This window comes from Orcinus orca, chromosome X, assembly GCF_937001465.1.
Source record: "Orcinus orca chromosome X, mOrcOrc1.1, whole genome shotgun sequence".
NCBI classification, from domain to species: Eukaryota; Metazoa; Chordata; class Mammalia; order Artiodactyla; family Delphinidae; genus Orcinus; species Orcinus orca.
This window is the reverse complement of record NC_064580.1, coordinates 110,564,986-110,590,920: the sequence shown is the minus strand read 5'-3', so window position 1 is coordinate 110,590,920 and position 25,935 is coordinate 110,564,986. Positions and strand designations below refer to the sequence as shown.

Here is a 25,935-nt window from a genome sequence, read left to right as displayed (position 1 = left end):
GCTTTTGCTGCATCCCAGAGATTTTGGAGTGCTGTGTTTCCATTTTCTTTCTTTTTCTTTTTTTGCGGTATGCGGGCCTCTCACTGTTGTGGCCTCTCCCATTGCGGAGCACAGGCTCCGGATGCACAGGCTCAGTGGCCATGGCTCACGGGCCCCACCGCTCCACGGCATGTGGGATCTTCCCGGACCAGAGCACAAACCCGTATCCCCTGCATCGGCAGGCGGACTCTCAACCACTGTGCCACCAGGGAAGCCCCTCCATTTTCTTTTGTCTCAAGGTGTTTTCTGATTTCCTCTTTGATTTCTTCATTGACTTGTTGGATTTTGAATAGCATATTGTTTAGTTTCCATGTGTTTGTTCTTTTCCCGTTTTTCTTTCTGTAGTTGACTTCTAGTTTCATACAATTGTGGTTGAAAAATGTTGATATAATTTCTCTCCTCTTAAATTGTTTGAGTCTTGTTTTGTGGTCTAGTATGTGATGTATGCTCAAGACGTTCCAAGTGCATTTGAAAAGAATGTGTGTTGTGCTGTTTTGGGATGTAATGTCCTGGAGATATCAATTAAATCCAACTGGTCTGTTTTGTCATTAAAGACCAGTGTTGCCTTATTGATTTTCTGTGTGGATGAAGTGTCCATTGATGTCAGCGGGGTGTTCAACTTCCCTACTATTATTGTATTATTGTCAATTTCTCCCTTTATGTCTGTTAGTATTTGCTTCATATATTTAGCTGCTCCTGTAAAGGGTGCATATATGTTAATGAGTCTAATATCTTCTTCTTGTATAGAACCCTTTCTCATTATATAATGCCCTCCTTTGTCTTTTTTTATAGCCTTTGCTTTAAAGTTTATTTTGTGTGATATGAGTATTGCTAATCTGCTTTCTTGTCATTTCTGTTTGCAGGAAATATCTTTTTCCATCCCTTCATGTTCAGTCGATATGTATCTTTAGCCCTGAAGTGGCTCTCTTGTAGGCAGCCTATTGAGGGTATTTTTTTAATCCAATCAGCCATTCTGTATCTTTTCATTGGAATATTTAGTCCACTGACATTTAAAGTAATTATTGATAAGTATGTATTTATGTCCATTTTATTACTTGTTTTCTGGTTGTTTCTTTAGTTTTTCCCTGCTCATTTCTTCTTTTTGTTTCTACCCTTGTGGTTTGATAATTTTCTTTAGTAGTATGCTTGTGTTCCTTTCTTTTTGTTTTTGTGTATCTATTGTCAGTTTTTCATTTGTCCTTACCATGGAGCTCATATGTGTTAACCTTTAATTATATCTACCTGTTTTAAATTGATATTTATTTAAGTTCCTACTCATTCTAAACATCTACATTTTTTACTCCCCTTGCCCACATTTTGTGTTTTTGATGTCATATTTTACATCTTCGTGCTTATACTTTTTATTATAATTTATTTGCTTTTGTAATTTTTTGTTTTTTATTCTATGTACTGGCTTATTTAATTGGTTGGTTCTCAATCCTTACTGTATATTTGCCTTTCGTATTGGGATTTTTCCTTTCCTATATATTCTTACTTCTTTTCAATTTAAAGGACACCCTTCAATGTTTCTTTTAAGGCAGGTTTAGTTTTGGGTTTTTTTTGTTGTTGTTGTTTTCATTTGGGTTTTTTTTGTTGTTGTTATTGTTTTTTAAGTAAGAAGTGGATTTATTTAGAGAGATACACATTTCATAGAATGTGGTCCATCTCAAAAGGCAAGAATGGCCTTTGGAGAAGCACACTCCACAGACAGAGTGTGGGTGGACCATTCTCAGAAGGCAAGAGGCCCCAAAATATGGTGTGGTTAGTTTTTATGGGTTGGGTAATTAGGCTAATAGGCTAATGAGTGGGAGGATTATTCCAACTATTTCAGGGAAAGGGTGGGAATTTCCAGGAATTGGGCCACCACCCACTTTTTGGTCTTTTATGGTTGGCCTTGGAATTGTCATGGTGCTGGTGGGTGTGTCATTTAGTATTGATGAACTCTTAGTTTTTGCTTGTCTGGGTTATTTATCTCCCCTTCTATTTTAAATTATAATCTTGCTGGGTAGAGTATCCTAGGTTGAAGGTTTTTCCCTTTCAGCACTTTGAATATATCATGCAACTCCCTTCTGGCCTGCAAAATTTCTGCAGAGAAATCAGCTGATAGCCTTATGGGGATTGCCTTGTATTTGATTCTTTGTTTTTCTCTTACTGCCTTTATAATTCTCTTTTTATCTTTAAATTTTGACATTTTAATTATGATATGTCTTGGTGTGGTTGTCTTTGAATTCTTCTTATTTGGGACTTTTTGCTCCCTGTACCTGGATATCTGTTTTCTTCTTCAGGTTTGGGAAGTTTTCAGTCATAATTTCCTCAAATACTTTTTTGATTCCCTTTTCTCTCTTTTCCTTCTGGAACTCCTATAATGCGAATCTTGGACTGCTTAAGGTTATCCTAGAGAATTCTTAAATTGCTTTCTTTTTTTAAGTTTGTTTTTATTTATGATGTTCTCATTGGGTGATTTCCATTATTCTATCTTCCAGATCACTTATGCATTCTTCTGTATCACTTAGTCTGCTACTCCTTTATTCTTCTTTTAAAATTTTAGCTATCGAATTATTCATTTCTGATTTTTTTTAATATTTTCTAGTTCCTTGTTGACATGTTCACTATTTAGATAAATTCTTTTTCTTAATTAAGGTAACATTTTATTACCAATATTTTGAATATTTACCTGGTAAATTGCTTATTTCTGTTTAAATTTTTTCAGGGTTTTATTCTTGCTCTTTAAATTGAGAGTAGTTCCTCTGCCTTTTCATTTTGCTTAACTTTCTCTTCCTCTATAAATTTAGGTTAAACAGGTACCTATTATAGTCTTCAAGTGGGGTTCTTATGTGGGAGTGTCTCTATACAGTCTGCATATTCCTAATGACTTTGTTGGGAGAGCTGGATTTGATGTGGACACAATTCACTCATTACCTCAGGGTGCGCTGGTAGCTATCACCTTGGTAAGGAGTAAACCTGGAGTTGGAGAGGCTAGAGCCTGCACCAGGTGTGAGGTGGGATTTTCTCTCTGTTCATGGCCATCACTGTCCTCTCAGGGGCATGTTCTGTTCCCATATTGTTAGAGGAGAAACCCTGAGGGTCATGCTGGAACTTGCTCTTTTTCCTTTAGATTTGTATTTTTTTTCCTCTCCCCACACCAGGACCTTTGCCCCAGAGGAGGGGAGTGCTGAACAACTGGGGCCCGTGTGCAGACAAAGGTCCAATGTGCTCCCTGTTTAGGTACCCATATCTGTGATCAAACACAGCCTCTTGTGAAAGTCCCCTTTTTCTCTCACAGCTGATCACTGCCCACTGCTTCCAATGCCCCTGCCCTGTTGTGGAACCACTGCAGGGCTGGCACAGCTGGTGTGATCTCTCTGCATGTACCAAGGGGTGATCTATGGCAGAATGGCTGCTGTCAGAGATCTGGGAGTCTTCTCAGGTGCTTCTTGAGTAAGCACCAACAGTGGACACCACTGCACCATCCAGGATCTGCCCTGGGACTGGGTTCCCTCCTCAGATGGAGCCTGAGCCTGAGGAGCTGAGGGAGAGAGACAAGATGGTGCCAGAGGTGGAGCCTGAGACAAAGAAGCCTAGGAAGAAGAGCCTGAGTCTTTGGGAGCCATCCTATCTTTCTTTAATCATTTGTTTGCTTCAGTTAATTTTAAAATTTTATTTTGCAGAGAGGCAACTTTAAGCTCCCAATAACATTTGGAAGCCTCAAAGTACTAATCGAAATAGGCTTACCATTAAGTTCTGGAAATTTTAGAGCTATAGTGATCCAATTCCGTTTTAAGAAAGTTAAGTTTGGTGATTTCAAAAGTTTCCCATAGTGGCCATTGATATTCTAAATTACCTATGGGCAGGTTTATCCATTTAGTTAGAAACGTGCATGAAGAAAGACCATGGTCTTGATATATAAAATTGGCTTGAGTCCCTATGGGAGAGTGCCCTCAAAATGTTTAGATAACTGGGATCCCATTTCTCAGAGGTTTTTCTCTAGAGTAGAATAATCATATTCAAACAGCTTAAACAGCTTATAGCTCAAACAGCTCAGTTCAAATAGCTCATAACTCAAATGTCCTGCAGGCTTAATACCAGACAGTTCTAAGGGAATAGTTTGGTCCTGGAGGAGCCAGGCTGAAGGCTTCTCAGCCAATTTGCATAGAACAGCTCCTCTTCTAAAGGAATAGGCTGATGGCTGAACTGGCAGTTTCAGTGAATCAACTCCTGTTCTTGAAAGAATGGGTAAAAGACTTTTCAGCCAGTTTCAGTTGAAACAATCTGATCTCAAAATTAAACTGAAGTGCCAAACAAGTACTTGCACACAGAACGAAGCCTTAACTAGAAAGGTGAAACCTTAAAATAGATGCTGAATAAAGCCTGGATAGCTTCAAATGCAAAAGGGGAGACTCAGATCCAGGATAAAGATATACCTTTAAACTCCAGGGTTAGTGAGAAAAGCAATGAGCAACAATGGGCTCAATTGTGGGTATTGCATCTGTTTGCTTATCAGCCCTTGAGCAGTCAAAGGTCTTCTCTGGTCCCTGAACCAGCCACCAAAAAGTTGACCTAAAACAAGCTGCTAGTTATTTCTCTAGCAAAAATGGATTTATTTTTGATCAGCTGAGAATTGCAATTTGGGGTCTACAACCATGGTGAGCCACATGTGAGTCCCTGCATGACAACGGAAGGATAACTCTTTTATAGAGGAGAAAAGGAAGTTTGGAGTGCTATAGGAAATAAAGAGTCCATGGCTTTTCATTGGCTGAGTTGTTGCCAAAAAAGAGGAGTCTTTCTTTTTCTTGTTGGGTTCTACTCTTTTCACAGGGAGTGAGTGTTGCCTTTTCTGGTCTCCTGACTGTATTTAACTGAAGTTACTGTTTATTAATTTTTTTTACACCTCTCATTTCCCCCACAATCACGCCTATTATTATTAACATTTTTCATTAGCATGATTAAAATTAATGAGCTAATAATTGGTAACTAAAGTCCATAGATTACATTAGGATTTACTCTTTGGTTGTACATTCTATAAGTATAAAAATATATATAGTGAGATATAAGCACCAATACAGTATCATACAGAATATTTTCACCACCCTAAAAAATCTATTTTAAATTATTCATCCCTCTCTCACCCTACCTTCAACCTCAGGCAACCACTGATCTTATTACTACTCCATAATTTTGCCTTTTCCAGAATGTTGTATAGTTGGAGTCACACAGTATGTAGCCTTTTCGAATTGCCTTCTTTCACTAGCAATAAGCATTAAGGTTCTGCCATATCTTTTCATGGCTTGATAGCTCATTTCTTTTTAGCACTAATATCCCATTGCCTAGACATATCACTGTGTGTTTATCCATACACCTATTGAAAGACATATTGCTTGCTTCCAAGTTTTGACAATTATGAGTAAAGCTGCTATAAACATTTGTGTACAGGTTTTTGTGTGGATGCAAGTTTTCAACTCATTTGGGTAAATACCAAGTAGTACAATTGCTGGATCAAATGGTATGAGTATATTTAGCTTTGTAAAAAAAACCCAAAAAACTGCCAAAATGTCTTCTGAAGTGGCTGTACTATTTTGTATTCCCACGAGTAGTGCATGAGTGTCCTTGTTGCTCCACATTCTAGCCAGTATTTGGTATTGTCAGTGTTTTGGATTTTAGCCATTCCAGTGGGTTTGTAGTGGTATCTAATTGTTATTTTAATTTGAAATTACTTGATGTACTATGATGATGAATATCTTTAGATATGCTTATTTTCCATCCATATATCTTATTTGCTGAGGGGTCTGTTTAGATCTTTTGCCCATTTCTAAATGAGTTGTTTGTTTTCTTATTGTTAAGTTTTAAGACTCTTTTTGATGTATTTTGGGTACCACTCCTTTATCATATATGTGTTTTGCAAATATTTTCTCCTACTCTGTGTCCTGTCCTTTTATTCTCCTAACAGTGTCCTTCACAGGGCAGAAGTTTTTAATTTAAATAAAGTCCAAATTACCCTTTTTTTCAATAGAGCATCCTTTGGGCATTGTATCTGAAACATGACCACCAAATCCAAGGTCACCTAGATTTTCTCCTGCTATATTCTAGAAATTTTAAGGTTTTGAGTTTTACAGTTAGTTCTCTGATCCATTTTGAGTTAATTTTTGTGAAAGGTATAAGATTTGTGTGTAGATTCATTATTTGTAATTCAAATATTTCCAAAATTGTTGTTATAAAATCAGGATGATGTTATAAGGGTGAAATTGGCAGATATTACAAAGTGATAAAGTCATCCAAATGAAATTTTAAAATAATGTTTAAACTAAAATCAAACAGACAAATAAATAACAAGAAAAGGAAAAGTCTGACACTTGAGGAAGGGAATGTGATATTCATGAATGATGAAGAAAAGTACAACTACCCAGTTCTTACTATGTTTCCATCTTCTCAGGCAAGAAGAATTAGTTTCAGATCAGAAAATATGTAATCAACATTGGTAATGGAAAACTGTATCCAATGGTATGTCAGAAGAATATAAGAGAGCACCTGGTTACTCTAGATGTATTCAAGATTCCTGATCTAAATTAATTACAGAAGAAAGTTCTGAATGAGTTTCATAATTATATCACCAAATCTGCCAACAAATTTTTAGTCATTGTAAAGAATATGAAAGGGGTTAGAAGGCTGAATATGGAAAAACATGGTCCTTATTTTTCATGAAAACGAAAGAGCATTTTGGTGACATATCTCTTGATTTCAGAAAAATTATAAAATCAATCATTAAATAAGTTAACAATTATAAAATGAGATGAATGAGCACTAATTAATACATTCACTTGTTTTTTGACTAGATTACTAAACAAATACCTCAGGGAAATATAGCAATAGACATAGTATGTCTGTATTTCATCAGAGTCTCCATGTGTCCTTCTGAAAAAGATGGAAAGATCTGGGATAACTGATAATAATGTTAGGATTTCTAACTCACAGGGACAGTGCTAATTTCTGAGTCCCTATCAACCTAGAGTGCATTCACTAATATCATGCCACAGACATCTCTCCTATTAATAATATATAGCAGCTACCAGGGAGAATATCGATGGCATTCAGTTGTAATTTGTGTATAACATTAGAGTGAGAAGAAGACTTAGTATGTTAAAACGAAAAATATATTTTCATAGACTAGAACATTAGTTGAATCTAACCAAGTAAAATTTATTAGAGATACATGTAAAGTCCTACAGTTATGTCAATAATTTTTATTTATACACAACATGTTTGAAAAACCTGATTATATTTACCTAAAAATAAGAGTCTGCTGGTGGGGTGCACATTTTGCTGACTTCACATATTTGAGGGATTCCATGACTACCAGCAGAGATAAAATGCCTAGTGGCATAAACAATGCCCCCCACCAAAGAAGAAATATTTATCAATTAGGGCTACGCAGAATTGGAATGGGCTTCTTTGAATGGCTGTGTATTCAATAATGTTGGAGTATTAAAGAAGCAGCTAGAAAACCATGTATTATTGTATTGGGAGGAAATTCAATCATTCAGGGGAGGATTCAATTGGATAATCATTAAGGTCCCTTCTGACCGAAATTGACTTGACAGTATTTTTTAAAGTATGCAATTTTTTGTTGGAAAATCAACTCAAAGTACTTTGAAATGCATATTCATAGTATGTAAAATCTTCCCCACTTTGTTCTCAAAACTGGCTTCTTACAATCTCCATAGTTGCATATTAACCACACACTAGTATAGTCAGGCAAAATCAGTTCCCTGATGTTCTCTGATAAAGTAAAAATACTTTATTAATAGTGGAATATTCTCTTTTCATTGTTTGTCACGGTACTGTTGTACAGTACAATGGTTAATTGCCTGGCTGTTTCATTTTGCATTAGCCTGGACACTGCTGTTTAATAAGACAATGGCTTACATTTTAACAATTACAGTCCTATTCATTGAGACGGAGACATGTTTGCATGCCGACAATAAATGAGGGACAAACAGGAGTTTGTTTAAAGGCTGAACTGGAAACAGAAACAGTAAGTGTAAAGTCAATAATTAGAATCATTACTTCTGTGCCACTGAGGATTAATTTTCATTGGCAATAGCTGTTAGACCTACTTGATGATTCTTGGAAAAATAATTTTCTATTTTCTGAGACAGATGTTGTCATAATTTACCCTGGCAATCTCTTAATCCTCTAGCGACCATAAGATTAATATCCATTAGTGAACAATCATGCTTAGGTTGATATCAACTGAATAGAATATTTAACTGATGGCTGGTGTCCTATCTGTGAGTGTTAGCACATCATAAAGCTATAAACATTTTTTAAAGCAGTGTATTATGCTTGTGTCCATTTCTCCCCTTTCCCAAATTTGTAAAATAGTCTTTGCTGTTCTGATAATCACATATGATGGCTAAGAATAAAAAAAAAATTTAATTAAGGCTACCGAATTTTATTGCAATTTATAGATTACAATAATTACAGTAATATATCTGGCGATCAGTGCATTTTCAACAGTTCCACTAAACTAACTTTTACAGATGCTGAAAAGCATTGTACAAGGGCTGTCAGAATTTATCTCATTTGTTTCTAATTCACCTAAGTGCCTTCACTTTTTCTTTTCCCTCTGGAATTGCCATAATCGTCATTCAGTTCCTTCACTCAACAAAAGAATACATTGAGAACTCTAACAAAAAAATACATTGAGAACTCTAACAAAAATTCTTTAGGGTAGATCAAATTTCTATTCTCTTTGATGGTGCTCTTGTTCACACTACTTGTTTGGATTCTGACTTCTTGTATCTTTGTCTAATTGATAAGACCTGATATAATTCACTTTGGCACATGAGCCAACTCTAACTCTGAACTCTGACACCTTCAGGTTTTATTTTCCCACCCATTGATATTAATTTTCTATTGTCGCTGAAACAAATTACCACAAACTTGGTGAATTAAAACAATGCAAATATCTGATCATTCTGTACCTCAAAATTCTGACATGAGTCTCACTGGGCTAAAATCACGTTTTGGGCAAGGCTGCATTCCTTTCTGCAGGCTCTAGGGGCAAACCCATTTTCTTTTCTTTTCCAGCTTCTAGAGGCTGTCTGCATTCCTTGGCTTCTGGGTGTCTTCCTCCATCCTCAAAGCCAGCAACCATAGGTTGAGGTCTTGTCACATCAAATCACTTTGAATCCTCTGATTCCCTCTTCTACTTTTAAGGACCCTCCTGCTTTGGGCCCATCCAGATAAGCTAATATAATCCTATTTTAAGGTCAAATGATTAGCAACGTTAATTCCATCTTCAACCTTAATTCCCCTTTACTATGTAACCTAACAAATTCACAGGTACTGGGGATTAGGACATGGGCATATTTGGGGGCCATTATCCTGCCTGCCACAGTTAAAATAAATACCTGACTTTTCATTTCTGATCAAGATTGAACTGGACTTACCTTTCCACCTGAAACAATTAAAAATTCAGACAAAATACATGAAACAATGCTTTTCAGGTCATCAAGTAGAACAGAACAGTAACCTCTAAAAAAAGAATAAGCAGACAATGTGAGCCCTGCAGTTGTCCCAACTTACTGCCTAGAACGAGCTTAAAGGTTTCAGTGCAGGGATCAGGAACCCATACAAAGCCTGGCAATCTCTTTGAGTTGAGGAGATAGAGCTGCAAGTCTGGGATGACTAACACAGCTAAAATTCACAGGACAGAATAACAGAGTGCTGCACAGACAAGTAGATCCCAAGATAAGAAGATGGTCTCCCTCAACTTTCCTACTGAGTACTATTGTTTTTTTTTTTAACCTGTGTATGTTTATTTATTTATTTATTTTCTTAATAGTCATCCATTTTATACACACCAGTGTATACATGTCAATCCCAGTCTCCCGATTCATCACACCACAACCCCCATCCCTTGGTGTCCATATGTTTTTTCTCTACTTCCATGTCTCAGTTTCTGCTGTGCAAACCAGTTCATCTGTACCATTTTCTAGGTTCCACATACATGCGTTAATATACGATATTTGTTTTTCCCTTTCTGACTTACTTCACTCTGTATGACAGTCTCTAGGTCCATCCACATCTCTACAAATGACCCAGTTTTGTTCCTTTTTATGGCTGAGTAATATTCCATTGTATATATGTACCACCTCTTCTTTATCCATTCGTCTGTCGATGGGCATTTAGGTTGCTTCCATGACCTGGCTATTATAAATAATGCTGAAATGAACATTGGGGTGCATGGGTCTTTTTGAATTATGGTTTTCTCTGGGTATATGCACAGGAGTGGGTTTGCTGGGTTATATGGTAATTCTGTTTTTAGTTTTTAAGGAACCTCCATACTGTTCTCCATAGTGGCTGTACCAATATACATTCCCACCAACAGTGCAAGAGGGTTCCCTTTTCTCCACACCCTCTCCAGCATTTGTTGTTTGTAGATTTACTGATGATGCCCATTCTAACTGGTGTGAGGTGATACCTCATTGTAGTTTTGATTTGCATTTCTCTAATAATTAGTGATGTTGAGCAGCTTTTCATGTCCTTCTTGGTGATCTGTATGTCTTCTTTTGAGAAATGTCTGTTTAGGTCTTCTGCCCATTTTTGGATTGGGTTGTTTGTTTTTTTAGTATTGAGCTGCATGAGCTGTTTATATATTTTGGGGATTAATCCTTTGTCAGTTGATTCATTTGCAAATATTTTCTCCCATTCTGAGGGTTGTTTTTTCATCTTGTTTGTAGTTTCCTTTGGTTTGCAAAAGCTTTTAAGTTTCATGAGGTTGCCTTTGTTTATTTTTGTTTTTTATTTCATTACTCTACGAGGTGGATCAAAAAAGATATTGCTGTGATTTATGTCAAAGAGTATTTTTCCTATGTTTTCCTCTAAGGGTTTTATAGTGTCCAGTCTTACATTTGGGTCTCTAATCCCTTTTGAGTTTATTTTTGTGTATGGTGTTAGGGAGTGTTCTAATTTCATTCTTTTACATGTAGCTGTCCAGTTTTCCCAGCACCACTTATTGAAGAGGCTGTCTTTTCTCCATTGTATATCCTTGCCTCCTTTGTCATAGATTAGTTGACCATAGGTGCGTGGGTTTATCTCTGGGCTTTCTGTCTTGTTCCATTGATCTATCTTTCTGGTTTTGTGCCAGTACCATATTGTCTTGATTACTGTAGCTTTGTAGTATACAAAGCTCTGAAGTCAGGGGGTCTGATTCCTCCAGCTCCGTTTTTTTCCCTCAAGACTGCTTTGGCTATTTGGGGTCTTTTGTGTCTCCATACAAATTTTCAGATTTTTTTTCTAGTTCTGTAAAAAATGCCATTTGTAATTTGATAGGGATTGCATTGAATCTGTAGATTGCTTTGGGTAGTATAGTCATTTTCACACTATTGATTCTTCCAATCCAAGAACATGGTATATCTCTCCATCTGTTGGTATCATCTTTAATTTCTTTCATCAGTGTCTTATAGTTTTCTGTATACAGGTATTTTGTCTCCCTAGGTAGGTTTATTTCTAGGTTTTTTGTTGCAATGGTAAATGGGAGTGTTTCCTTAATTTCTCTTTCAGGTTTTTCATCATTAGTGTATAGGAATGCAAGAGATTTCCATGCATTAAGTTTGTATCCTGCAACTTTACCAGATTCATTGATTAGCTCTAGTAGTTTTCTGGTAGCATCTTTAGGATTCTCTATGTATAGTATCATGTCATCTACAAACAGTGACAGTTTTACTTCTTCTTTTCCAATTTGGATTCCTTTTATTTCTGTTTCTTCTCTGATTGCCATGGCTAGGACTTCCAAAACTATGTTGAATAATAGTGGTGAGAGTGGACATCCTCGTCCTGTTCCTGATCTTAGAGGAAATGCTTTCAGTTTTTCACCATTGGGAATGATGTTTGCTGTGGGTTTGTCATATATGGCCTTTATTATGTCGAAGTAGGTTCCCTCCATGCCCACTTTCTGGAGAGTTTTTATCATCAATGGGTGTTGAATTTTGTCAAAAGCTTTTTCTGCATCTATTGAGATGATCATATGGTTTATATTCTTCAATTTGTTAATATGGTGTATCACATTGATTGATTTGCATATATTGAAGAATCCTTGCATCTCTGTGATAAATCCCACTTGTTCATGGTGTATGATCCTTTTAATGTGTTGTTGGATTCTGTTTGCTAGTATTTTGTTGAGTATTTTTGCATCTATATTCATCAATGATATTGGTCTGTAATTTTCTTTTTTTGTAGTATCTTTGTTTATATCTATACAAGCCTACCTCAAGAAACAAGAAAAATCTCAATAAACAATCTAATGTTACACCTACAGGAACTAGAGAAAGAAAAACAAACAAAACCAAAGTTAGCAGAAGGAAAGAAATCATAAAGATCAGAGCAGAACTAAATGAAATAGAAACAAAGAAAACAATAGCAAAGATCAGTAAAACTAAAAGCTGGTTCTTTGAGAAGATAAACAAAATTGATAAACCATTAGCCAGACTCATCAAGAAAAAGAGGGAGAGGACTCAAATCAATAAAATTAGCAATAAAAAAGGAGAAGTTACAACAGACACCGCAGAAATGCAAAGCATCCTAAGAGCCTACTACAACCAACTCTTTGCCAATAAAATGGACAACCTGGAAGAAATGAACAAATTCTTAGAAAGGTATAACCTTCCAAGACTGAACTAGGAAGAAATCGAAAATATGAACAGACCAATCACAAGTAATGAAATTGAAACTGTGATTAAAAATCTTCCAACAGACAAAAGTCCAGGACCAGATGGCTTCACAGGTGAATTCTATCAAACATTTAGAGAAGAGCTAACCCTCATCCTTCTCAAACTCTTCCAAAATATAGCAGAGGGAGGAACACTCCCAAACTCCTTCTACGAGGCCACCATCACCTTGATACCAAAACCAGACAAAGATGCTGAGTACTATTTTAGTGCATGTATATGAGGAAACTACCTGAGGCCAAATCAATAAGCAACCAAAAAGAGCCAGGGAAACAATACTGTTAACTCAGCTTTGGGAATAGTTCTTGTTCCCACAAGCCATAGTTGGAAAACTAATAAGAATACTCAGGAGGGTATTGTCTAAGGAGGGAGGCAAAATTAAGCCTGGATAAAGACTGCTGTGCTCCCATCTAATAAACTTAAAGTCAAATCCCCAAAGGAGAAAGTATTTCCAAGTAACATAATTGTGTCCAAGAAGAAAGCTAAACTATATTTATTGAACACAATGATATCCAGTACTCAACAGTGACACAAAATCACTGTGTCAGGCATCCAATAAAAAGTTACAGTGCATGAAAAGAAGTGGGAAAATATAGCACCAAAAAGAACTGACTAGAATCAGTCTCAGCAAGGATGGAAATTATAGAATTAATATAAAAGGACATTAAAATATTTAGTATTGACTATATTCCATATGTTCAAGAAGGTAGGGAAAGATTGGGCATGTTTAGTAGATGCAGAAAATATATAGAAACGCCCAAATAAAGCTTCAAGAGATGAAAAATGCAACATATGAATTAAAAAATTATTATATGGGACTATGTAGTTTAGACACTACAAAAAAGATTAGTAAACTTGAAGATACAGCAACTGAAACTATCCAAAATGAAAAAGTACGGCATTACACGTTCTGATTTTAAACTATATTATAAAGCTTTAGTAATCAAAACAGTGTGGTACTGGCATAAAAACAGACACATAAATCAGTGGAACAGAATTGAGAGCCCAGAAATCAACCCAGGCCTATATGGTTAACTATTTGACTTGGGAGACAAGAACACTCAATGCAGAAAAGACAGTCTCCTCAATAAATGGTGCTGGGAAAGGTGGATATTCACATGTAAAAGATTGGAAGTAGACCCCTATCTTTCACCATAAACAAAAATGGATTGAAGACTTAAATGTAAGACCTGAAATCATAGAACTGGAAGAAGACAGCTTCCTTGAAATGGGTCTTGGCAATGATGTTTTGGATGTGACACCCAAAACACAATCAACAAAAGCAAAGCTAAACAAGTAGGGCAACATCAAACTAAAATGCTTCTGCAGAGTAAAAGAATCCATCAACAAAATAAAGGGCAACCTATGGAATAGGAGAAAATATTTGCAGATCATTTACTTGCTAAGAGTTTAATATCCAAAATATGTAAACGACTTATACAACTCAATAATAATAATAATCCAATTTTTAAAATGGGCAAAGGACCTGAATAGACATTTTTCCAAAGAAGATATTCAGATGTCCAACAGGTGTATGAAAAGGTGCTTGACATTACTAATCATTAGGGAAATGCAAATCAAAACCACAGTGAGACATCTCTTCACACCCATTAGAATGGCTATTATCTAAAAGGAGATAATAAATGATGACAAGGTTGTGGAGTAAAGAAAACCCTTGTGCACCGTTGGTGGGGATGTAAGTTCGTGCAGCCACTATGGAAAATAGTACGGAGGGCCCTCAAAAAATTAAAAATAGAGGTACCATACGATCCAGCAATTCTACTTCTGGGTATATACCATAGGAAACAAAATCACTAGGACACAGAGATACCAGCACCCCAATATTTATTGGAGCATTATTTACAGTAGCCAAGACAGAGGAACAACTTAAGTGTCCATCAACAGATGAATATAAAGAAAATGTGGTATATGTATTCAATGGAATACTATTCATCCATAAGAAGAAGGAATTCCTGCCATTTGCAACAACACAGATGGACTTTGAGGGTAGTTTGCTAAGTGAAATAAGTCAGACAGAAAAAGCGTTGGGAGTTTGATTAGCAAGGAGAGTATGTAAAATTGTCATTAGAGATCTTGCAGAAACTTACCAGAAAAAAATTACTTGGTAGGTTTTCTGGAGAGTGTCAAAGGCTCACTTGAAGTCTGTGCTCTTTTTAGGGAAATGTTGAAACACCATATTTTGTATAGCTATGCATACTAGTTTCCCATAGCTACCATAACAAATTACCACAATTGTAAGTGATTTAAAACATTACAAATATATCATCTCACAGTTCTGGAGGTTAGAAGTTCAAAATGGGTCACACTTGGCTAACATTAATGTTTTGGTAGAGCTGCATTCCTTTCTGGGGGCTTTATGGGATTGTATTAGATTCCTAAGGCTGCCATAACAAATTACCACAAATTTAGTGGCTTAAAAAAGCAAAAATGTATCCTTTTATATTCCGGAAGCCAGAAATCCAAAATCAAGGTGTCAGAAAGTGCCACCCTCACTTTGGAGGCTCTGGGAGAGAATCCTTCCTTGCCTCTTCCAGCTTCGGGTAGCTTCACATGTTCTTTGGCTTGTGGCTATATCACTTCAATCTTTGCCTTCATCTTTAATTGCTTTCTCCTCTCCACTGTCTTCTATTCTTCTGTCTGTCTCAAATCTCCCTGTTTCTTTATCTTATAAGAACATTTGTCATTGGATTTGGGGCCCACTCAGATAATCCAGGATAATCTTATCTCAAGATTTGTAGTTTAATTACATCTGAAAAATTATATTTTCCAAATAAGGTAACATTCAGTTTACACAGTGTACAGGGATTTTACATAGACATATTTTTTGAGGGGGGCTACCATTCATCCCATTATGGACCCAATCTGTTTTCTTTCATTTTTCAGCTTCTGGATGCTGTGTGCGTTCTTTGTCTCATGGCTCTTTTCCATCTTCAAAGTAAGAAGTGGCTGGTTGAGTATTCCTCACATTATATCACTCTGACTCTGAATAAGAACCCTTTATATTGCCCCCCACGCCACCCCAATAATCCAGAATAACATTCCCCTCTCAAGGTCAGTTGCTTAGCAACCTTAATTACCTAATCTAAGTTCAAGGGAGTAGGGGGTGGACATTTTGAGGGAACAATTAGTCTGCCTACCACACTATAGAAAGTGAGGATGCCCTGTGTTCATCAGAGACACATATTTTCCCATATTTTTCATAAGTCTGTTCCATGTCCATAATAACAAAATCAGGCATATTTAATTTCCAGTTGAGTTATTAGCCAATCTAATTCTAAAATGTCTGTACAATGTTGATGTTATTCTCTCTGCAAGAAAGCAGAGATTGCTTATAAATTTAATCACATTTAGATTTCATCATATATAACTTTGTGCTCAACTTTGCTAATATTTACTCATGTGCAGAGTTTTTCATCCTTGGAAATGAAAATAAGTCAGAGGATATTGACTGGATTATATTGATTTAATTACATTTTTCTTACTATAGTCAAATACAAGCTTTTAAAATAAAAACTTAGAAGTCGTATTGGGGGTTTTAACTATGAAAGTTCTTGCAAAAAAGTCAAGTGTTGTTTTGTCTTGGGCTATGGAAATGGAAATGTGCTGAGTGTTTTGTTTCTTTGTTTTATTTTTGTTTTCATGCTCTCATTAAAGATGACCTTAACGTTATTCAAGCAAATGTAATTATTACTGGTGTTACTGTTGATTTTTCATAGCATTCTAGTACATACCATTACATACCATTTTTTTCTTCCAGTTTTATTGAGATATAGTTGACATACAGCACTGTATAAGTTTAGGGTATACAGCACAATGATTTGACTTAACATAACATTATGAAATGATGACCACAATACGTTTAGTGAACATTCATCATCTCATATAGATACAAAATTGAAGAAATAGAAAACAAATTTTTCCATGTGATGTGAACTCTTCGGATTTACTCTTTTAAGCATTTTCATACATAGCATGCAGCAGTGCTTACTGTATTCATCACGTTGTAAATTACATCCCTACTATTTATTTATCTTATAACTGGGAGTTTGTATCTTTTGACTACCTTCATCCATTTCCCCCTCCCCCCACTTCTGGAAACCACAAATCTGATCTCTTTTTCAATGAGCTTGTTTGTTTGATTTTGAAGTATCCATTAGTGATCTTTTAAGGTAGAATTTGCACAACTTCTGGACTAGGCTTACTTTAGTAAATAGGGAGGTTAGATCATTTAACAGAATTTTATACTCTTATTATAGAATAATGAGAAATATTCAAAATTTATCCAATGAAATAGTTTTTCTTAAGTCATTTCCTGCTTTTTATTAATCCAAAGCATAAAGTTCACTAATGTTAGTAGTTTGACAATAATCTAAAAAAGGTATGTAAAAATCAGATATCCCTATAATCAATTACACTGAAAGCATGACAATAAAAATAGATATAAGATGTAGGTTTCATCAGTAAAGGTGCATTCCCTGGTTCAGTGATATCACTCCAAAATGCTGGGCACCAAATGAGTTATAAATCTGAGAAAAATTAAATCACAGTTGAGTGTATGTTACTAAAACACAAAGTACATAGAGGATGAAATAATAAAATAGCTATAAAGTTAGAACTATTCAGTAATCTGTTCAATAAATATATTTTGAGCATGTTATGTATGATAGGTATAATAGATTGAATGATCAAATGAATCTAATGCAGTTTGGTAAATGCCACTATAGGAGACATGCAGGGTGCTAGGAGTACACGTATGAGGAGCTCTCATTCCTAGAACATGAAAACACTGTAGAAGATATAATCCTCTGACTTTTTTTCTCTCAGATAACATATAAAGTTAAGGAAGTTGTATATCTAGTAGCACGCCAACAACAATAAGAAATCAAATACTATAAAGGATTTGGAATATAAATGCTAAAGAGAGTTAGAAAAAAGTAAAGGTCATTGGAGCAGTGAGCTAATGGAGAAGATGGAATTTGAGCAACTGATGAAAGAGTTGACCTTCAGTAAGTGGAAGTGTGGTGCAAGAATATTATAGTCAACGAGTACAACATATAATAGAGGAACAGTGACAAAGATGGCAGCTAAGGAGATGGGGAATAAGAGAAAGTTGCAGTAAGGACTGGAACAAGAATTTTGTGGAAGGGGGTAGTAAGTGATAAGCTTGATTTTAAAAAAAAGTGAGCCAAGATTGTGAAGTATTGGAGATTTTTGATTTGTTTAGGTCATTTATAATGAGCTCTTGTGTCAACCATGAAAGTGCAGCTCTAAGATCTCATGTAATAGACAAAAGACCCCAGGAGCACCCACAGGTGGCTGCCAGTAAATGACTGAAAGTCACAGTGATACTAAGGCAAATCCATTCCTATGAGATGTAGGACTAATCTCACAGGGCGACTTTGGTCCCAGGATACCATATTAGCCTGATGTAAATTTTCCTAAAACTGTGCTGCAGTCTGAGACTCTTCCTCACTAATTCTTTCCTTCACAGAGCCCAGACTTGCAGTGTAGAATAACAGCTCTTTCCCTCTTTTCCAGCTTCCTGTCCTACCTTCTTTCCCCCCTCACAGGATTTTCTGGCAATAAAATTTCTTGCCCTTCTGACAGCAGAACTCTTATTAATTCTTAAGCTGGAAAATGCAATAATGAAAATGAGATTTTATTAGAACTAAAATTGTAATGCTATAAACAGAGAAGTAAAAAATAAAGCCCTGGAAATTGGGAGGGTATGGATTTATTTAACAGCTATGTGATGATGACATGAAATTCAGATTTGGGAAGAAAATGATAGAACAGTTATGATGGAGAATTGCACAGTAGATCAATGTTTGCTCTGGTAAAAAGAAGCAATACAGATATCCAATAAAGGATTTCCTTCCAAAATATATAATGAACTTCTTCAAATCAATTTAATAAAAGACTGATAATCTGACTTGAACAGGTTCTTCCATATAGATGATTCCAAATCTCCAGTAAACATATTAACATGTAGTCAGCATCAATTAGTCATCAGAGGAATGTTAATTAAAATCAGATTGAGAAACTATTAAATGCTCATAATAATGGTTAAAATTTTAAAAGCAGATAGTACCAAGTTTTGGTTAGGATGTAAAACAAGCTGATTTCCTACATACTCCTGGTAGGAGAATAAACTGTTAGATTCACTTTGGAAAAGCATTTGGCAATAGCTAATATAGTTGACTAATATGTAAACTCAATAGCCCAGGACTTCCCTTTCTTTCCTAGTGTGTTCATTCTCATTGCTGTGCAGTTTCCATTCTTTGAATATACTAAAGCTTATGTATTCATTCTACTGTATGTATATAAAGTTTAAAACCGAGGAGAACTAATTTGTGATGCTTAAAGTCAAGATAGTGGTCATTCTTGGGTGACTGTGCTTCAGTGCTGCTGAAAATATTATATTTCTTGGCCTGAATGATGGTTATCCATATATTCACTTTGAGAAAATTCATCTAACTGTACAATTATGATTTATGCATCAATAAAATATTGTACATTGTATATTGTATATGCATATTGTATTTAAATATTAAGAGAAAATTTAAAATAACAAAAATATGGTCTTTCCAGATTAAAATGTTCATATTATTCTTATTCTATTGATCTTACTGTATATGCTTTTACTGTTAGAGTTGGATTTGTTGAATGTTCATTATTTTCTAGATTTATCAATTTAAATAGGATTTGACTTTCCCATTAGACAGTAAAACCTTGAGCACTAGACTATTTCTAATCTTCATATCCACTCATGGATCTCTCCTTAAACAAAAGATACAGTGCTGCTAAAACCTTAGATCATTGCTCTTGTATCTCCATTTCTTGTGTGAAGGATACACACACACACACACACACATTCGTGTATGTGTGTGCTAGGTTGAAAATGGTATTTATTTTTAACTTCCTGATATTATCTCCTAATTACCTTAAACTTCCATAATTATGTTTTCATTATTAAGACTTCTTTTGCATCGTGCTGTTTTTTTAATTTTTTTAATTTAATTTTTAAGATATTTATTAATAGGTGCCTGCAGTTTGACTTTTTTGAAAAAAAAACAAGCTGTAAACTTTTATGACAAATTAAAAATGAGGTTCTTAAAAATCTCAAACTTGACCAGATAGTAAACAATTTAAAAACCTTTAAAAGTGTATTGAGAAAAACAAGGCTTTAAAAAAAATGTTTTTCATTACCAAAAAGAGACGTCTTTAGGTAAAAATAATAAAAACCCCATGCTGCATAGATAACGCAGATAGTTCTGGTTATCTGGTCAACAGGCAAAAAGCAAGCACTTAAGGTCTTGGGCTCCAATCTTTTGTTCATTTCGTATTCATATTCATTTCTTCTTGTTGGATGACTAAACCGGATGATGGTAGAGATGATAAGTGGGCATTTACTCAGCCCTGCCCTGCTCAGCCTCGTAGCAGATGGATTCTCAGCTGGTGGCTAGGCTGCTTTTGTCTCTTTGCCGTCTCGTGGTTTAGGGTTTTCTGGGCGTCTGCGTCAGCAATTGAGGTTGCGGCGGTACAGACATTGAGGCGGCTGCTGACCTTGGGTCTCATCTCCTTGATTTTTTTCTCATCGTCTTCATTGCCGTCCTCTCTGGGCTGTCTTTGGCCAGGAGGGCCCCTGTGGTATCATGGTCTATAACCCTGATACATATTCTGCCTCACTGGTCTACCTTGTTCCCCTGCACCCTGGGTGTCAACACCCTCCAGCCTGCACAGGAGGGTTGGAATACAGTGGTCGTCACCCATAGGGTCTCCGCATGTAGTAAGGTGGGAACCTTCGCCTGCGGTAGGGCCTGGCCTTCGGGAGCACTCTCCGATCCCTCATCCTTTTCCCCACTCACACTATTCTGGTAATTCTGCTGGTGGTTGAGTGGAAGACCCCTGCGATGTGGAGAGCGTCTATAATGGTTACGGTCTGGTGCACATGTACCGCCTTGCGCTGGAACTCCACAAGGGCCTGTAACATTTGCTGTCTCCGCGTCCTTTTCTCCTTCAACAACATCAAACTCCACAGTCTCTCTGTCTCCTATGGGGCGAAGGTACTTCCTGGGGTTCTTCTTCTTTATGGCAGTCTGGTACAAATACATCTTCCTTGGTGTCATTCCTCTTGATGAACCCATATCCGTTTCTTACGTTGAACCATTTTACTGTTCCCAAAACCTTCGTTGCGATGACTTTGTCGCCGCCGTTAGGCACCGCCAACGTGAGGTCGCCGGGGCCACCGCTCCCTGCACCGCTGCCCGTCAGACCCGGCTCGGGGTCTGCAGCGCTGAGAGGGGGGGGCGGCGGGCGGCTGCTGGGTCTCGCTGCTCATGGCTGCGGTGATGGTGAGTGGGGCCGGCGGCTGGCAGCTGCGGCTCCTCCCGGGCTGGGATGGTCACAAGGCCAGCTGCGGTGGTGGGGCTGCTCAGCGCCTCGCTGGGGTCCTGCTCTTCAAATTTAAGTGAAACAGTTGCCACTACATTGTCATGCAAGGACTCGCGATTTGCCCTAATGAACCATTTTCACATCTTTGCCAGTAAGGTTCTAGATATAATTTAGATTCTGCCAATGAGATGTACCAAAAAGAGACTTAGAAAGCAGAAGAGTAAAAGAAGTCGTTTGTCCTTATTACAGGAGGCAACAAGTGTTGATATTGGGTTCACCAGACATGACTAATTGTCACAGTCAGCCAGAGAGTCCTTCCCTCCCTGTAAGTCACATATGTTAGAGCTGCAGGGAAAGTGTGACATTTTCACTTGTTTCCTACATTGTCTTTACCAAAATTGCTGTAGTGAATCTGAAAGCTGCTGGAGCTCCACAACTGATTTCCAAGCCTTGCAATGCTTTTAAGCACTTAATAATACTTTGTATTAAATCCCTTTTCAGAAGAAATACCTAGAATGATTTTTATATCCCACATCATGTTGATATAGTCTCAATATTATAATGTTTGAGGAAATAACTACTTTTAACAAACATAACTAATCCAATTACATTTTCTTAGGTGAATTATTCAATTCAGCAAGTACATGTGCTTTTATTGTTTTTTAAAGTTCATTTTTACCCTTGCATCAACTTATGTTAGGGCACATATCAATTACCAACAATTATTCATTGGCCATCTACAGGCATGCCTCTGAGATACTATGAGTTTGGTTCCAGATCACTACAATAAAGCAAATATTGCAATAACGTGAGTCAAACAAATTTTTGGCTCCCAATGCATATAAAAGTTATGCTTACACTATACTATAAAGTATGTAATAGCATTATGTGTAAAAAAAACAATGTACGTACCTTAATTAAAAAATAATGCTAGGGGGAGGGATAAATTAGGAGTTTGAGATTAAAATATACACACTACTATATATAAAATAGATAACCAACAAAGACCTACTGTATAGCACAGGGAACTCTGCACAGTATTCTTTAATAATCTATAAGGGAAAAGAATCTGAAAAAGATTAGATACAGGTATATATATAACTGAATCACTTTGCTATACACTTGAAACTAACACAACATTGTAAATCAACTATACTTCAATAAAAAAATAATAATGCCGTTGGAAAAATGGTGCCGACAGACATGCTTGATGCAGGGTTGCCACAAACCTTCATTATATAAAAAACACTGTCTATGAAGAGTGATAAAGCAAAGTGCATTAAAACAAGGTATGCCTGTACTATCTTCTGAACGCTGTGCTATGTCCTGGTATTATAAGAATGTTGTATAACATGCTTTATGCTTACAATTTTATATTAGAAATTGTAATCCTTGGTCTTTGGCAACCAAGGCTTCTTTTAAAGACACTTGGATTAAGTAAAAGATTGTCTTATTTTATCCCACACCATAATCTGTCATAAGAATTGATTGCACTATAAACTTTACCGTTTACTTAATAAACATAATGTCCTTCTATGTATACAAATCTACATTTGTTTACAGAGTTACAAAGATGAATACAATATGGTCCATTTCTCAATGTGCTCACAATCTAGTGGTGAGGGCAGGCATAGTTATAACAAATTATAACGAGTTTAGGTTATGATGAACTCAACATAGAAGTAAAAAAAAAATCCTACAATAGCATAAGCAAAGTGTTTTATTCTGCATCAAGAGTTGAATAAACCTTGCCATATGAATAGAAATGTTGTCTGCCCCTAATTTGAATTCGATCAAGGCTAAAGAGGAAGAAGGACATTTTGGACAAACAGAACAGCTAGAAAGTGATATAAATGCATCAAAATAAACTATTAGGTAATCAAAAATATTTCAAAAATATTTCAATATTTCAATCAATGATATTGGTGTATACATTGCATGCTATCAGGATGAGTTTGAATTTTATTCTCTAGGCAGTCAAGATCCAACAGAAGAGAGCTAGCAGTGGAGAACATGATCAAAGTTGGATTTAGAGAGAATTCCAGTGGTAATGGGAATTCTGGAATAGAGGGGAGAATAATAGGTGTCCTGAAAATACCAATGTCCTTCTTTTGCTTTGTCTTTAATGCCTATTTTGCAAAGGTGACTTGCCTCATCGGCATAACTGCTGTAGTGTAACTGCCTGATATTAAGCTTTTTGATTGTAACGTAAGTGTCCGATATTAAGCTTTTGATTGCCGAGGCATCCATTTCAAAGACATCCATCTCAAATAAACATATTGCCAGGTGTATGACACAGCTCAGCTAAGTAAAAAACCAGGCTGTCCCACACATGAGGTTTCCCTTTTAGAAAACCCTGAGTAACCTAGGTTTACTGAGAGTGACCTTGCTTTTGCCTTCCCGTGCTCTAATTCCCACTCTTATGCTTTAAATTCTCCAATAAAGAGTGGACCTGTGAGGCCTTAGGCACCCCTCTTTTGGACCCTGATAGGGGCAGAGCCCCAGGTTGGTGCTCTCTCTCTCTCTCTCTCTCTCCCTCTCTCTTTCTCTGCTCATGACTTTGCTGTGTAGCCCTTGGGTGTGCCACGTACCCTCCAGGACCTGTGAGTAATAGATCTTTTTTTCCCCCCAAAGTTCCTTGATGGATTTTTGCTGATGTGCATCTTGCAATCATAATAAGAACCACAAGGGCCTGTCCAGCCACAACACTGGCTTTGGTTGGGAAAGTATCTGTGGGCCCAGGTGAGTACGTTAGAAATTCCTAGCCAATAGTATCACTATTGGTAGGCTGAGAGTGACACAAAACAACTGGCTTATAACAAAAATGAGGTACTTAACAACTGAAGTTCCTCAGACAAGGGTCTAAAGCCAATCTTTCAAAAATAATATTTTTTTGAATTGTGCTATGTATAATGAGAAATATTAATGTATGACTTTATGAGCTTATACATGGTTAGTTACCTTAATTTATTACAGTTTTAATGTTTTTGTTTTTTCAAAAAAGCAAGCCCATAATTTGTATAATTGGTCTAAATTCTATCCATTGTACACTTTGTCTAATGATACCGTTGATCAATTTACTCTTTTTGAACAAATTTGTCCTATTATTGAATCCCCAATAAGCAGTAAGAACTGAGAAGTCTTTCAACCTGAAGTGGAGCATTAGAGATAGGGTCTCAAACCTAAAATAGTTTATGACAGACCATTTTATATTTAAGAAAAGCAATGTAAAAATGTATACACTATCATCTAGTCCAGTAAAAGCTAGCTCATTACCTACATTTCTCCAATTTTTCAAGGACAAATATAACTTCTCTGATTTTTTTTCTTCATTATTCTTTCTTTTGCTCTCTCTTTTGTCATTGAACACATTTTTGCTGGAGCCCAAGGGACAAAAAGTGCATTTTAAAGTCAAATATATAAGCTGTAATTAGGCTCAGGACCTGATTTTTTTAGTGAAAAAATTGAAGTCACATTATAGTTCGGATTTGTCCTTATGGATAAAGATGTTAAGATCACATCTTATTATGTCTTGTGCTTCTTTTGGTCACATTCAAGAAACAAACAAACAAAAAATTCAATTATTTAATCATTATATCTTTTTCTTAGTGGAGCAATGGAATCATCATATTATTTCTCTGTTTTTATTATTCATCTTCCTGTGCTCTATTATTACTGATAGAATGACAAGGTTAAAAATAATGCCTTTTGTTCAATACTTCTGAGTGTCTTTGAATGCCATACTTTTGAACCAAATTAAACATTATTCTTAACATTTATTATATTCCAAAACCAGGAAAGATACTCATAGGGAAATATTTAAAGAGTTCTACTTTCTCAAATTACCCTTGGATTGACTAGTGAGTAAAAAACCATGTTCTTGACTCACTGGGTTTAAATTCACCATCGGAGTTATCTCCAGAGAACTGCATTTCTACATCTAGGGAGACACTTCTTGCTTGTCATTCTTAATTGAGAGCAGCAGCCCAAGTAACACAACAGTACAAAGACCATCAGTAAAAATGTCACATCAAAATGAATTAAAGTAAATGGATTTGCTAGCTATCAGTGTGTCTGTCAGGACATTACCAATCTTGACTCTCACATATCATATGTATGAACTGTTTATCATGGTTGATTTTTCCTGCTGCAATGTGTACACTAACAATTATAGCAATTGCCTACACAATGTAAAATCAGTTGGCATAAAGCTATCATAAAAATTGTGTGATACTACTGCAAGTATGAGCATACAGATTAATTGAACAAAACAGCAATTATAGAAGGACAAAGAGAAGTTAGTTATTTAGTATATGATAAATAGAGCATATCAAATTGAAATGAAAAAGAGTTACTATTCAGTCAAGTATCTTAGGATAAATAGTGATTTAGGAAACACATATATAATTTCTATAACTACATCTATATGTTTTTTACTTCAATAGATAGTATATGGACTAAAGCAGTGGTTTAAAGCCAGGAGGTACATGTCAGAATAATTTTTTCAGCTCTCTCAAAATATACATTACAGCTGGTTCACTTGAAAAAATTGGGACAAACTAAAATATCAAAAATAGAAGATGTTATTTATTGGTACATCAAATCAAAAGACTGTTAATGGAAGAGATATAAGGATAACATCTAATTTTATTGACATGAAAAACATCATAATATAATATTGAGAAAATTGACCAGGATACAAAATTGCATGCATAGTATGCCAGGGGTGGGGAGTAAAAGAGAGAGAAAGAATGGA

The 25,935-nt window shown here is 36.1% G+C and overlaps 1 pseudogene; it reads right to left on the bottom strand.

Annotated features, from left to right (window-relative positions):
• Nucleotides 1-19,971: 19,971 nt before the first annotated feature.
• Nucleotides 19,972-21,126, bottom strand: LOC101285295 (Y-box-binding protein 1-like; annotated as a pseudogene).
• Between the last annotated feature and the right edge of the window lie 4,809 nt (nt 21,127-25,935).